Raw genomic sequence first — 12489 nt, forward strand, 5'->3', positions numbered from 1 at the left:
ATTGTTTGAAATAAACAAAATGAGAAATGAACAAAATGAATGAATGACAATTACAAAACAACAAATACATAATGGCCATAGCTTGCACCTACTCACCAAATATTTCCTAAAATGAAAAACAAAATAGTGGAAGCATATTAGTGACACCAACACCCCCTCCCCCCAACTCTGTGCAAATATATAGATCGCTACACCAATGTTCATATTTCTTCCCAGTTTTTCCACACAGACTTAAGAAAGATCCTGGATCCTCAAAAGCATCGTGAGGATAGCCTAGGAGGACACTTTTCTTGGAGTTACAGTGAAATTAATTTCTCAGGCCTGCACAAAGCCTTGGCTTCTCTGCTAAAATGGTGACCAAGGAGACAACAAGGATCAACTGTGTTAATCTTTTTTTTTATGCACACCTTTATGCTGCTCATTACATACAAGTTGAGGAAAAATCATCAGGTGGCAGTAATTTTAGGTTTCCACTGATTATGCTGGGTCTGTGCTTTTTTGTTTGTTTTTAAATCCTCTCTCTTACTAGCAAGTCTATAAGCCATCTGTTTTCCCTCAAAGTTCTTCTAAACAAATAGCAGCAGGTCATATCTTCTTGGTCTACCTTTCCCCCAGGTTAATAAAAAGGTTGGGGGGGGGGGGGGTTGTTTGTTTTTTTTTTTTTTTTTTTTACTTGTTCTCATAAGTCTATGGTTGTTCTCTGCCACAAACATGGATACTCATTTCTAATGAGATAATGCAGCAACACACTCCCCTCTCCCATGGCAGTTGGTTTGCAGATAATTTTTATTTCAAATATCAATTTTGTTTAGGTTTGGCAAGCAGTCAAATAGTATCAATTGACTGCTTATTTTCAAGCGATCAGATTATAGCAATATTACCCAAAAAACTACATTTTTTTAGTTGTTCTGACAGAAATATTATTTTTATTGTTTTATGACATTTCTTAATGAAAAAATATGCTTTTTCTGTGCATTATTTGGACCTACCAGCAAATTAAAAAAAAAAAAAAGAAAAACTTGACCGATACTTGACCAGGCATTTTCCTGAATTTTACTTGACCAGTCAAATACCCAACCCTAATTTTGTTATATGTAGGAAATGGGTAACCACATTATCTTGCTAATATTTGGATGATTTCCCCATTTATTGAAGAAAATGTTATTTTTTCCATATCATCCTGCATTTCCTACCAATTCACTAGATGTCACCACTCTTACTTTATCTTCTTACATTTCCATTACAGTGTTACATCAACATCAATGTTTTACTGAGTGTTATTTGGGGCATTTAGCACAGAACCCATAATTAGACATGATGTGGAAGTATATAATTACTGAAGTGGAATGTGGAGGACTGGAGACACTGCTTCTTCAGAGATGTACATGGCAATGTGGACCAATTTACCACACACTTTTAAAAGGAGTGCTAAACCCTCCTGTAGTATGGGAGGGTGGAAACTGCTGCTGGAATTTCTGTGCCACCTTCCCAAGCTGTCTGCTGAGTTGCTCGAAGGAAGCATATGGAACAAAAAATGTGCTTTCACAAGCACAGAAGCTGCAATTATTTCTTACATGATAGGCAGTGCCTATACAGACCTTACTCTCTTCCAACATCCCTGACATTCTGGATAAGTGAAATGCACATTCTAGCCCTTCATTATTTGAAACTGCATCATGAAGACTACAAAACCATGCTAAACTTTAATGCATTAGCAACTCAGGCAGAAATTCATGAATGTCACCATTAAACTGAGCCTATAACTGTGGGGGAGGGAGGCTTATAAATTTTGACAATTAGGAGACAAGGCATTACCACAAAAATCTCTAAATTTTTTTCAAAGAGCAGTTGATGTACATCATAAAACAGCAAACAATTCTAAATGTTTGTGTGTCCAAGTACAGTCCATCAGTGTTCATAATAAATTTAGTCCACCAGGTCCTATTGCTTTAAATATTACATGTTGGATTCCAATGCAGAGGTACTTTAGGGATTACATATAAACCATTTACCACTTACAATTTGAAATGGCAATTTTAACCTGACATGATTCTAGCAAAGTTTAACAAATTAACAGTTAAGCAGGCTACAAACAATATTGACAGTAATTTATAACGGGTTGTCAACCAGGGGTACATCCCCAAGGGTACTTTGAATGGACCCACAAGGCATGCCTGAGCAGGCAGGGACACAGCACCACCACCCCATGCCGCCGCCTCACAGGAGCAGGGCTGGGGCAGGGCGAGGGTAGCAGCGCCTGTCTGTGGGCCAAACAGGTGCTACCCGGCCAGCCAGACATGGAGGGAGAAGCCAGCATGCAGCAGCTACCACCACCATCCACCACCCCATGACACCGCTCTGTGTGCGGCCGCCACCAGCCTACCCCCCGCTGTGCTGCAACCAGCTGCTGCTACCCCTCCACCTGCCCCACTAGCCAGCTGTCAGGGGGACACTGCTCAAAAAAGGTTGAAAACCCCTGATATATAAAATAAAACAGAACGGCATTTTTCGTAGCATGGAAATACAACTGACAAGCTTTGCTTTATTTAATTAGCTCCTACTTTCTGGAGTAAAGTTTTGTGTACATGCATGCACTGGTCCCTCTAATTTTAGAGGCTTGGATATTATGTATTTAAAGCTTCGTCATATCTCAATCAATTTAACAGTAAGTTAATGTACTCTCCAATTTTGAGACACTTCAATAATGTAATTAATGTATGTTTCTCTACAGTGCTTACATCCAAATCCCTGATTACCGCCAAACTGATCTCTTGACATTTTTTGGAGTACTTCAGTTTAGAAGCAGTTTAGATTGCATATGCATGTATGTAGCAAGGCGACTGAAATGACAGGAGTACTTCCAGTACTATAGCAGAACATAACCAACGTTGTGTATCAACCTCTCTGCTTGCCCTGTTCATTTCTACTCGCTTCAAAAACTAGAAGCAAGACTTATTGCTGGTTGGCTAAGAAAATAAAGAAAATGGTACTTACTGCTCAGTGATAACTATGTGCTTTCCTTCTTTCACACAAGTCACCAAATCAATCCCACTGTCCCTGCAACTGCTGAAAAGATAAACAAGTCAGATATTAGGGAAGGTGGAATGAACTAGAGAGTACAAAGTATGTCAGTCTGGAAATGTGAATACCACTTAACCCTAACCTGCAATGAACTAATGACAATGTGAGAGTATAAACCTGACTCATGAATATTTTACACTAGGGTGGTAAATTCAGATCAGAAAAAGAGAACAGCCAAATGTGGTATTCAGATTTAAAAAGAAATAACTGACATATTTCCACAGCCATCTTATCCTCTAGCCATTTCTTGGGTCTATGCTACGCCTTGCAAAATAATGAATTAGAGCAGATACAGAAGTTACACTTATTGTATGATAAGCATGCAGAAAGTGCTCTACAACTGTAACTGAACAGACAGTCAGGGCACATAAAGCTCTGTAAAAAATGGCAGATGCCACTCTAAGATAACCCAGGAGGGCCATGGTATCAGACTTCAGCACTGCAGCTTAGAGTGCTGCAACGAACATCTGTGCCAAGTCCCATGGAGACTCACAGTAAGTTGCATTCCACCAGCAACCCATGGGGCTTTGCCAATCCTCTGTTTACCCCTCCCCTCCACACCCAGAGTTATAATCTAGCCTCAGCCAGAACTCAACTCCTCTGCCTGAGCACTGGGCCAGCTCTGCCCCCGGGCTGTCAGTGACAAGAGCCAGCAAAGCCTCTGTCCCCAAGCCTATTGGAGCCTCCCTCTAGGTAGCCTAGATCAGAGGCAGGCAATTATTTCAGGCAGTGGTCTACCCCACCCCTTGACATGTGCCATTCCTCCTGGTCACCATCTTGAGACCAGAAGCCCCACCCCCTAACCCCTGACCTTTGCCACTGGAAGTCCCTCCCCTTGCCCCCCAGAATTACTCCTTTCAGAAAGGGTTTTTCCCATGTCTGAACCAGAAAAATACTAAATTATATGCTAAAAAAAAAATCAAATGTAATACAACATTAATTTCATTTCAAAACATATTTTTGTCCTGATTTACATGTGCTTGTGTAGTGTACATTGAGGTGATAGTATAATAGCTTAAAATGAAGTCTTACTCTTGTATATTGTGGGAGGGGTGTAAGTGGGAGGGTGGGGATATGTGGGGATGGATATTTTGCCCACCCCTGGCCTAGACCCATTGACACAAAGAAAACTTTAGCTTATTGCTGAATTTCTCTGATTGCATAGTCATGAATACAGGTGAGCAAGTGTTGAATGTAGGTCTGCTGCTATTTTGTCCCTGCTCACAATTAACCTGTCTTAAGAATTGACTCATTTGCACTGATTTTCGGAAATGGGCAAGTTCCTTAATGGAAGTAAAAAATGTTCTTGCACAAGGGACCTCGATGATCTGTTGAGGTCCTTTCTGACCCTAGCACCTATGAATCTGCACCCAAAATGTACATCAGCACATCTATGCATACTAATATGTAGCATCATTAATTTCCAACGTGTTTGGGGAAACTGAAAGCTCATGTAAAATGTAGATTGCAAGAAGCACTTACACTGCCTGTGCTCAATACAGAATGCAGGACCAGAAACCCAAGGCATCTTTATACGTGTTCCAGGATGCAAGAGGAGCAGGGATCAGGAGGTTTAAGTAGAACGCCCACAGTGTCATGTGTATGCAGCGTCCCGTGTGTCAAAATGGGGGGGGGGGGGGGCGCTTTAACTAAAGTTTGTTTGACAGGCTTTGGTTAAAGTGCCCCTGTTGCCATTCTAAAGTGTGGGGACGTGGAATACACAAGGTGTGGAGGCTGCTGAATATAGTCTGGTATATGTATAAGTAACCCATGAGTCCAACTCACAGACACGAAGTCCCAGAAAACTTGAATGTATACAACAGCCCATAAAGAAGCAGAGAGTGTTTCTGTGTTCTCATGTCTTAAAGCCAATTTATAATTCTGGTCATTCAATTAATGGGAACAATGTGCACATGATAGAAAGCTGGTTCAGACCGTCTGTTACAGAGTTTAAGGTATGCTGCTGGGAATCCTATAGATATATGTGTAGGGTAGGTAGCTTTGGGAACTCCTTTTTTTACCTCAAGCTCTCACACTGTTCATTTTATTAGGTACCATTTTACAGCTGTTACTCTTCCTGGCTATATGAAAAGTAATTTCCAGTGGTCTTGCTAGCTTTAATGTAGTGCTCCCTTCTTAGAGCAACCCCCTTAAACACACACACACACACACACACACACACACACACACACACACACACACCCCTTTCTGGGACACAGTGTCTTCCTTAGGGAACACCTGTCATTCTTCAATGGAAGGAAAGGAAACACTTTCCACACCTTCCCAATCTGCTGCCTGCAAAAGAAACAGTGATTTGATTTTGCCTTGTGAACCCAATATAGGTATAGAATTTTGCAAGCCACCAAACAAACAGGGTCACTCTCCTGAAACTCTAGCAAGTATAGGCAATCAGTTTTTCCCATTTGCTGGCTCATGCCTCAGAAAGGATGACTTAGGATCACCAGATACTTTATACTGTGTCAGTATTCCACCAGTTCTTTTTTCATTGCTTAATTAGCTGGTGTCCTAACATCACCAGCTAATCAGAGGCATTATGTGTTTGCAGGACAGGCAGTGGAGCCACAATCCGCATGGGCCAGGGACAATATGCACTTTATGAAGAAATTGTTCAAAGCTTTTAAATGGCATTGCACTCAGAGCAATTACTCTCCCATTGTGTGTTTTCTGAAACCACCCTATAGATAGTGAAGTGAACTCTGGGGGGAGGGTTTTTTTTAAGTTTATCACACTGTCCTTCAGTCACATGCAAATTGTTGAAGTGTAGTAACACAAATCTGAAATTAGGGCAATTTTCCCTTGATTTGAAGTGCAGCAGAACTGGGATGATGTCACCAATGATGAAATTGGGGACCCTGGGAACTCAGCGCCCCCTTGTCCATTGCCCCAGGAAATGGACAGTTGTGCAAGAGGTGGTCATTGTCCTCATTGGCTGTGTGAAAGTCTGTGGCCTAGTCATGCCCCAGATGCCTGGGCTGTGTGGCATGTGCATGCCACACACACACACACACACACACACACACACACACACACACACACACACCCCCTAGACATCCAGGAAACATACATATCCCCCAGGCAGCCAAGACACACGGAGTATGCAGGCGTCTGACAGAAATGCACTTGATGGGCACAGAGTCTGCCGGGTGGACATGCAGGACAGCTGGCTGATGGCTTGTGACCATGACAAGCTGCTGCCACATGAGCAAGTCTCCCAATTGGATCACAGATAGACACAGAAGGGACACCAGCCCACCAACTGTTAGCACAGTCTTAGTGAAGGGGAACTTGGAGGGGCTAGGTGTGTTCAAATCACTGGGTCTGGATGAGCTTCATCCAAGGGTGCTGAAGGAATTGGCCATGTCATAGCAGAGCCGCTGGCATGGCTGTTCAAGTACTCACTGTGCTCCAGTCAAGTCCCACAGGACTGAAAAAAGGGCCAGTGTGGTCCATATTTTCAAGAAGGGGAGGAAGGAGGAACCAGGAAACTATAGGCTAGTTAGTCTCACTTCTATCCTTGGGAAAACTCTGGAAAAAAATTATTAAGGATCACATTTCTGGGAGCCCAGCAGGGGAAATACTGCTGAAAGGAAATCAGCATGGATGCATTGTGGGTAGATCCTGCCTGACTAACCTTGTTTCTTTTTATGACCAGGTCACAAAATGTTTAGACGCAGGAGTTGAGGTAGATGTCATCTACCTAGACTTTAAGAAGGCCTTTGATACAGTATCTCATTCTGGTCTCATGAATAAACTGACAGGCTGTGATGTAGATGATTACAGCCAGGTGGGTGGCAAATTGACTTAGGGGTTGCACCCAGAGAGTGGTGGTGGATGGGTCAATATCGACCTGGAAAGATGTGAGCAGCAGAGTCCCGCAAGGCTCAATCCTTGGACCGGTGCTATTCAATGTCTTTCTCAATGACTTGGACGATGGCATGGAAAGCACCCTGTCCAAGCAACTTGTCCAAGTTTGCAGATGATACCAAATTATGGGGCAAAGTTAACACACCAGAGGGTAGGGAACGAATCCAGGTGGATCTGGACAGGTTGGAAAAATGGGCAGAATGAAATAGGATGCAGTTCAACAAAGACAAGTGCAAAGTGCTTCACATGGGCAAAAAAAACCCCACCACCACACTTACAGGCTGGGGGATGACCTTCTCAGCAGCACAGCAGTCGAAAGGGATCTTGGAGTCATAGCTGACTCCAAGATGAACATGAGTTGTCAATGTGACAAAGTGGTCAACAAGGCTAACCACACTTTATCATGCATTAACAAATGCATGACAAACAGGTCCAGGAAGGTGATGTTTCCCCTCTATGCGGCAGTGGTCATGCCACAGTTGGAGTACTGCATCCAGTTTTGGGCACCGCACTTCAAGAAGGATGTGGAGAATCTTGAGAGGGTTCAGAGGAGGCCCACTCATATGGTCAGAGGACTGCAGGCAAGGCCCTACGAGGAGAAACTGAGGGACCTAGATCTCTTCAGCCTTTGCTAGAGAAGGCTAAGAGGTGATCTTGTGGCTGCCTATAAATTCATCAGAGGAGGGCAGCAGGAAATAGGAGATGCTCTATTTACTAGGGCACCCCCCGGAGTAACTAGAAACAATGGCCACAAGTTGACAGACAGCAGATTTAGGTTGGACATTAGAAAGAACTTCTTCACAGTAAGGGTTGCCAGAATCTGGAATGGGCTTCCAAGGGAGGTGGTCCTCTCCCCTACCTTGGGGGTCTTCAAGAAGAGACTGGACAAGCACCTAACTAGGGTTGTCTGACCCCAGCGCTCTTTCCTGCCCAGGGCAGGGGGTCAGACTCAATGACCTACTGAGGTCTCTTCTCATCCTAACATCTATGAATCTATGAATCAGATTCAGCTTGGTGCCTATGATGTCCCCATCAACCAATCAAGGGTGGCTTGGCTGTTCAGGTGTCTTTGGCAGCCTAGGGAGCCCACGGGGCACACTAGGAAGCATGCAAGAGTGCCCTCCCACTTGTTGCACTCAGGCTGTGCAGGCAGGCTCTGAGTTCCATCCCCTCCCCAACAAGGGCTAACGTGTTCTGCCTCCTCCCAACCTACCCAAGGGTGCATAGAATAAAGCTTGAAAGTTTGAGAGGTTCTGCCATGGGCTTCTCAAATACCTGTACTTAGCCTTAGTTTCCCCCTTACACCCCATCAGTCTTTCCCCATGCCACCTCCGTGCTCCTTCAGTTTTAATTTCCAACTTGGAGCCCATCAAACAAAATTATTCACCATAAAAATGCTAGATTTCCAGTTTGACTAAAAGAAAAAAAAAAATCACACAAGTGGATGCATGAGCTGCTACCTGACTTCCTCAAATTTAAGAAATAATTTGGATGCATCAGACACTCCAATTTACACGTAAAGTTATATAACCTGGAAATACAAAACAAAGGGCATGTCTACATGTAGCCCTATGGCAACCTAACAACACACTACATCACTGTATGGCACGCTCTGGAAACGTAGTGATCACATGTGCCTACATGCGATTGCCAGCTACATCACCATAGTGGCATACTCCCCAGGTATATTGCACTGCTACAGTGATGTAGCGGAAAATTTTAACCCATACTGTTCTCTGCTTTAGTAGATGCTCCCAAAGCAAAGCAAACAAAGAACCTGTTGTGGTTCACCACTATAATGTATAATCCTATTCCCACCTGACTTCTCTCTAAAGTAAACCCATTCAGAGCAGGATACTACTTGCCTTATGCAGACACTACTGCCTATTTTCCAAATTATGGCTCAGTTCTTCAACTGGAGTAACAGTGGAGAAGAAAGGGAGGTAGCAAAATCTCCATTTACTCTCATGGGATCATCAAAAAATACTTCCTCCCTTGGAGAGCTGCGGGGGTTCCTCTCCCTCAAAGCAGTGGTAATGGGTAATGCTTTCCTGGGTAGGCTGGGCCCACTGTACTCTTCTCCTGCCAAATACAGAGTTTTCTTCTGGGCTCACACTGCACAGCTCCCCTTCATAAATCTTGGAATTAACAACCCACTAACATGCATAAGGTGATGTCAAAGCTACTGTTTCAGGCAGTCTGCACCCTCAAGCACACATTATACTGAGTTTACTAGTCGCTACCTTCAGCTGGTACAAATGAAAGAACACTTGGTGTTTCTGAAATGTGACAGCTGCTGATTGCAGAACATGCCCAAAGCGTACCCCTAGTCATGTAACAGTGTTATTAACTCTTGTAACTCTACTCCTGTTTAGATAACTGGAGTCAGGAAGTATACTTTACTGACTGCTATTAGTATTCCTGGCAGGCCTATACTTATTAACTTAATATGTAGAAGCATCAATTTGCAATAAGCTCCACTCAGAAAATACAAGATAGTCTAAGCATCTTAAAAAAAAAAAATAACACCATACTTAGCACACATTAGAGACGTCACCATATTAAACATAATTTCTTACAAGTGTACCCTTACAATTGCTCTTTTTTCAGGTTTTCATGATGTATGTAAAACTTGTCAAGGTTAACAGGAGAGACTATGACTATTTGTTTTCCAGTTTAAGACATGTCATCTTCAAAGATCTATTTTTCGATCAGTACCAAATAACACGAGGAACTATTTTAAAGGAATACTGTCACTTGCATAATGTCATTTTATTAGCAGAATCCGGCCCCATTGACCGATGTATGTCATTGTATTTACTTTTTGTAACAAGCAACCCCTGAGAGTCTAGAGGGAATGCAAGCTGAATTGTACCAATGTATGAAGTGCTAGAGGGAAAAGGAATGGAGATTAGTAGATCTAAAACTGAATATATATACACTCTGATTCCTCTGAGGCATCTGATGTTGGAAATGTGATAACCAATGAGAAACATTTGAGAAAAGTTGACAAGTTCAAGCATCTGGGGTCAACTATTCAGTGGAATTCAGAGTTAGATGATGAGTTGAACCATCAAATAACAGCAGGGTGGACAAACTTGGTGACAGGAGTATCAGAGAAGCTGAAGGGGAAAAACTACAAGACATGTGTATCCAGCATTATTGTACAGAGCCCTAAAGAAAACTCAAAAAAGGACACTGAATGTGACAGAGATGAAAATGTTCCAATAGATGTGTGGAATGACAAAATTGTATAAAGGGTTGTTTTGGTTATAGCTGTGTTGGTTTTAGCACATTGGCAGACAGGGTTCTTTGGGTAGATGCAATATATTTTATTGGACCACTGAAATAGTTGGAAAAATTGTTCTTTGCAAACTTTCGGGAACAAACACCCTTCTTCAAGAACAGAAAAATTCTGCTGTTGAATTGTGTGCTCTCCTGGATAGAATAGAAGCCAATATGCAAAATGCAGGTCTATGAAAATGTAAATGTATATGAGATAAAAGGTGCCTTAAGTGGGGGTTCCCTGAGTGATGCACTATCTGTCCAGCGTGGGGCCCCTCCCCTCAACTCACCTGCCACTACTTGGTGTTATTAGATAAAGGAAGGGTTCAGTGGAGATCTTCTTCCTGGGGGGCGCCCCCCGGGGATGGCAGTACGCACAGTTCAGGTGCAATGTTCCATGGGGTTCCACCTCCCCTACACCCCGTCCACTTGCCAACCAGACAGGCACCAACAGTGTGGTTTGGTTGTGTTCAATCGACCCCTGCTTGCCTAGAGGGGGAACCCACATCAGTGTGGGTTCAGTTGGAACTTGTCAGGCTGCCCGGACCAGTAGCCTTCCCGTTGTGGAGACTGGCAAGCTGGACTTGAGCTGGCTGGAGCCTACTTCAGCGCCTCTGAGTAGGGCGCTTCTGGTTTTGTGCCTATTCTCTTTTTTTTTTTTTTTGGTCAAAAGAAATAAGACCCTTGGGGAGGGGAAGGGTGTGGAGTCCCCTCCTTCCTCCCAGCCTTCCACAGGGGCTCAAATAACTCCCCTGCTCTGCCTGCCAGCATCGAGCCAACTGCTCTGCTCCTGTCTGCTGCAGGAGCCTCAGCACGTCTGGTGCGCTCCATGCCAGCGTGCTCCCTTGCTCTCCCTCCCCCTTGGGTTACAGCGCAGCTTTTAAATGTTCCTGCAGCGGCCAAGACTGCCTCTGAAATTGGCTCAGCTTTTCCCCGCCCAGGGAACAGCCGATTAAACAACTGGCATAATGCTGGCTCACACGGTTCCTGGTCCGACTGTGCCCGTGGAGGTAAGTTTCCCCACAGGGAGGCTGATTGTGGGGTTTGGAGCCCACAGGGACTGCCCTCTCCCCTTTGGGAGCCTGTGGGGTTCTCACCACCATAGTGTGGCACTGAGGATCAGAGGGATGGGAAACAATAGCTGTGAGGCAGGTGGGAGGGAGGGGGAATGTTGAACTGGTGATAGAAGAATGTAGCTTGTAAAATGCAGACAGGTTACCTGGGGTTATCAGATAGTAGGTAGGTTATAACATGCCTTAAATCTGAAGTCTATATTTAGTCCATGATTTTTTGTATCTAGTAGATTTATGAAGTGAAGTTTGTGGGCTCATCTACGAAAGGTGTTTTGTAAATTTCCTTTGAGGATCAGAACTGAGAGACTGGAGAGAGTGGTGGTCTTGTGAAAAGTGTGCACCCACAGGTAACTGAATATTTTTGTCTTTGATATATGAATATGGATAAAATGAGAAATACTTGCATCAGAGGATTGGTGAGGATAGTGGAGGCATTCAAGAAAGTACAAGAGAGAAAACCAGTGTAGTATGGGCATGTTCGAAGGAGTACAGAAGAATACATGGAAAAAGTAGTTACAAGAATGGCATTATGAGAGAGAAAGGAAAGAGGAGGACTGAAAATGAGATGGAGAGAAATAGTGGAGAGGGACGTGAGAGGGGAGAAAGAAGCAGCAGCAGAAGTTATCGTCTCCAGTTTACAGTTGGGTAATGGAGGTATAGGTTAAGTTTCTTGCCCAGTGTCACAAAATAAGCCTATAGCAGAGCTAGGACTATATCATGGACTTTCTGAGCCTCAATAAAATTCTATAATAACAAATGCTTTCTCTAGGCTTCTCTTCATTTCTGTATGGAAATCCCTTATCCGCTATTGTTACAGATAATATCTTACAATACTGACACTGAAATGGATCAGAGAAAAATATGTATGTCTATTTTTCCTGGTTTTTCCCCCACCCCATTTAGCAAAATTCTTTGTAATGCAATAGTACTAGGGAGTTCCAAAGATCAGGGCACATGTAATTAAAAATATATATGTTCCATGGAACAAGAACAGTTTAAGTAAATAGAGTCCAGTCACTGTCTCTTCAATGTTTATGGGGAAAAAAATTGATAGTAAACATCTGTGAGAAGGACTAGATGGTGCTGCAAGAATGAGTGGGAAGGGTGCTAAATTTGGCAACTTATGGGTGTATGCAGATGAAACAGGGGCCCTAAATTGAAGTAC

General features: G+C 43.4%; 1 protein-coding gene across 1 annotated transcript in view; it reads right to left on the reverse strand.

Moving 5' to 3' along the window:
- The window catches only part of CDH18 (cadherin 18), a 445884-nt gene that overhangs the window by 390603 nt on the left and 42792 nt on the right, over positions 1 to 12489 (reverse strand). The window contains exon 2 of the mRNA XM_059728627.1: positions 2995 to 3066. The gene's annotated coding sequence lies outside the window, so the exon portion shown is untranslated. The remainder of the gene's footprint in view (positions 1 to 2994; positions 3067 to 12489) is intronic.

The sequence above is a fragment of the Alligator mississippiensis genome, chromosome 5 (genome assembly GCF_030867095.1).
Source record: "Alligator mississippiensis isolate rAllMis1 chromosome 5, rAllMis1, whole genome shotgun sequence".
Classification (NCBI taxonomy): Eukaryota; Metazoa; Chordata; order Crocodylia; family Alligatoridae; genus Alligator; species Alligator mississippiensis.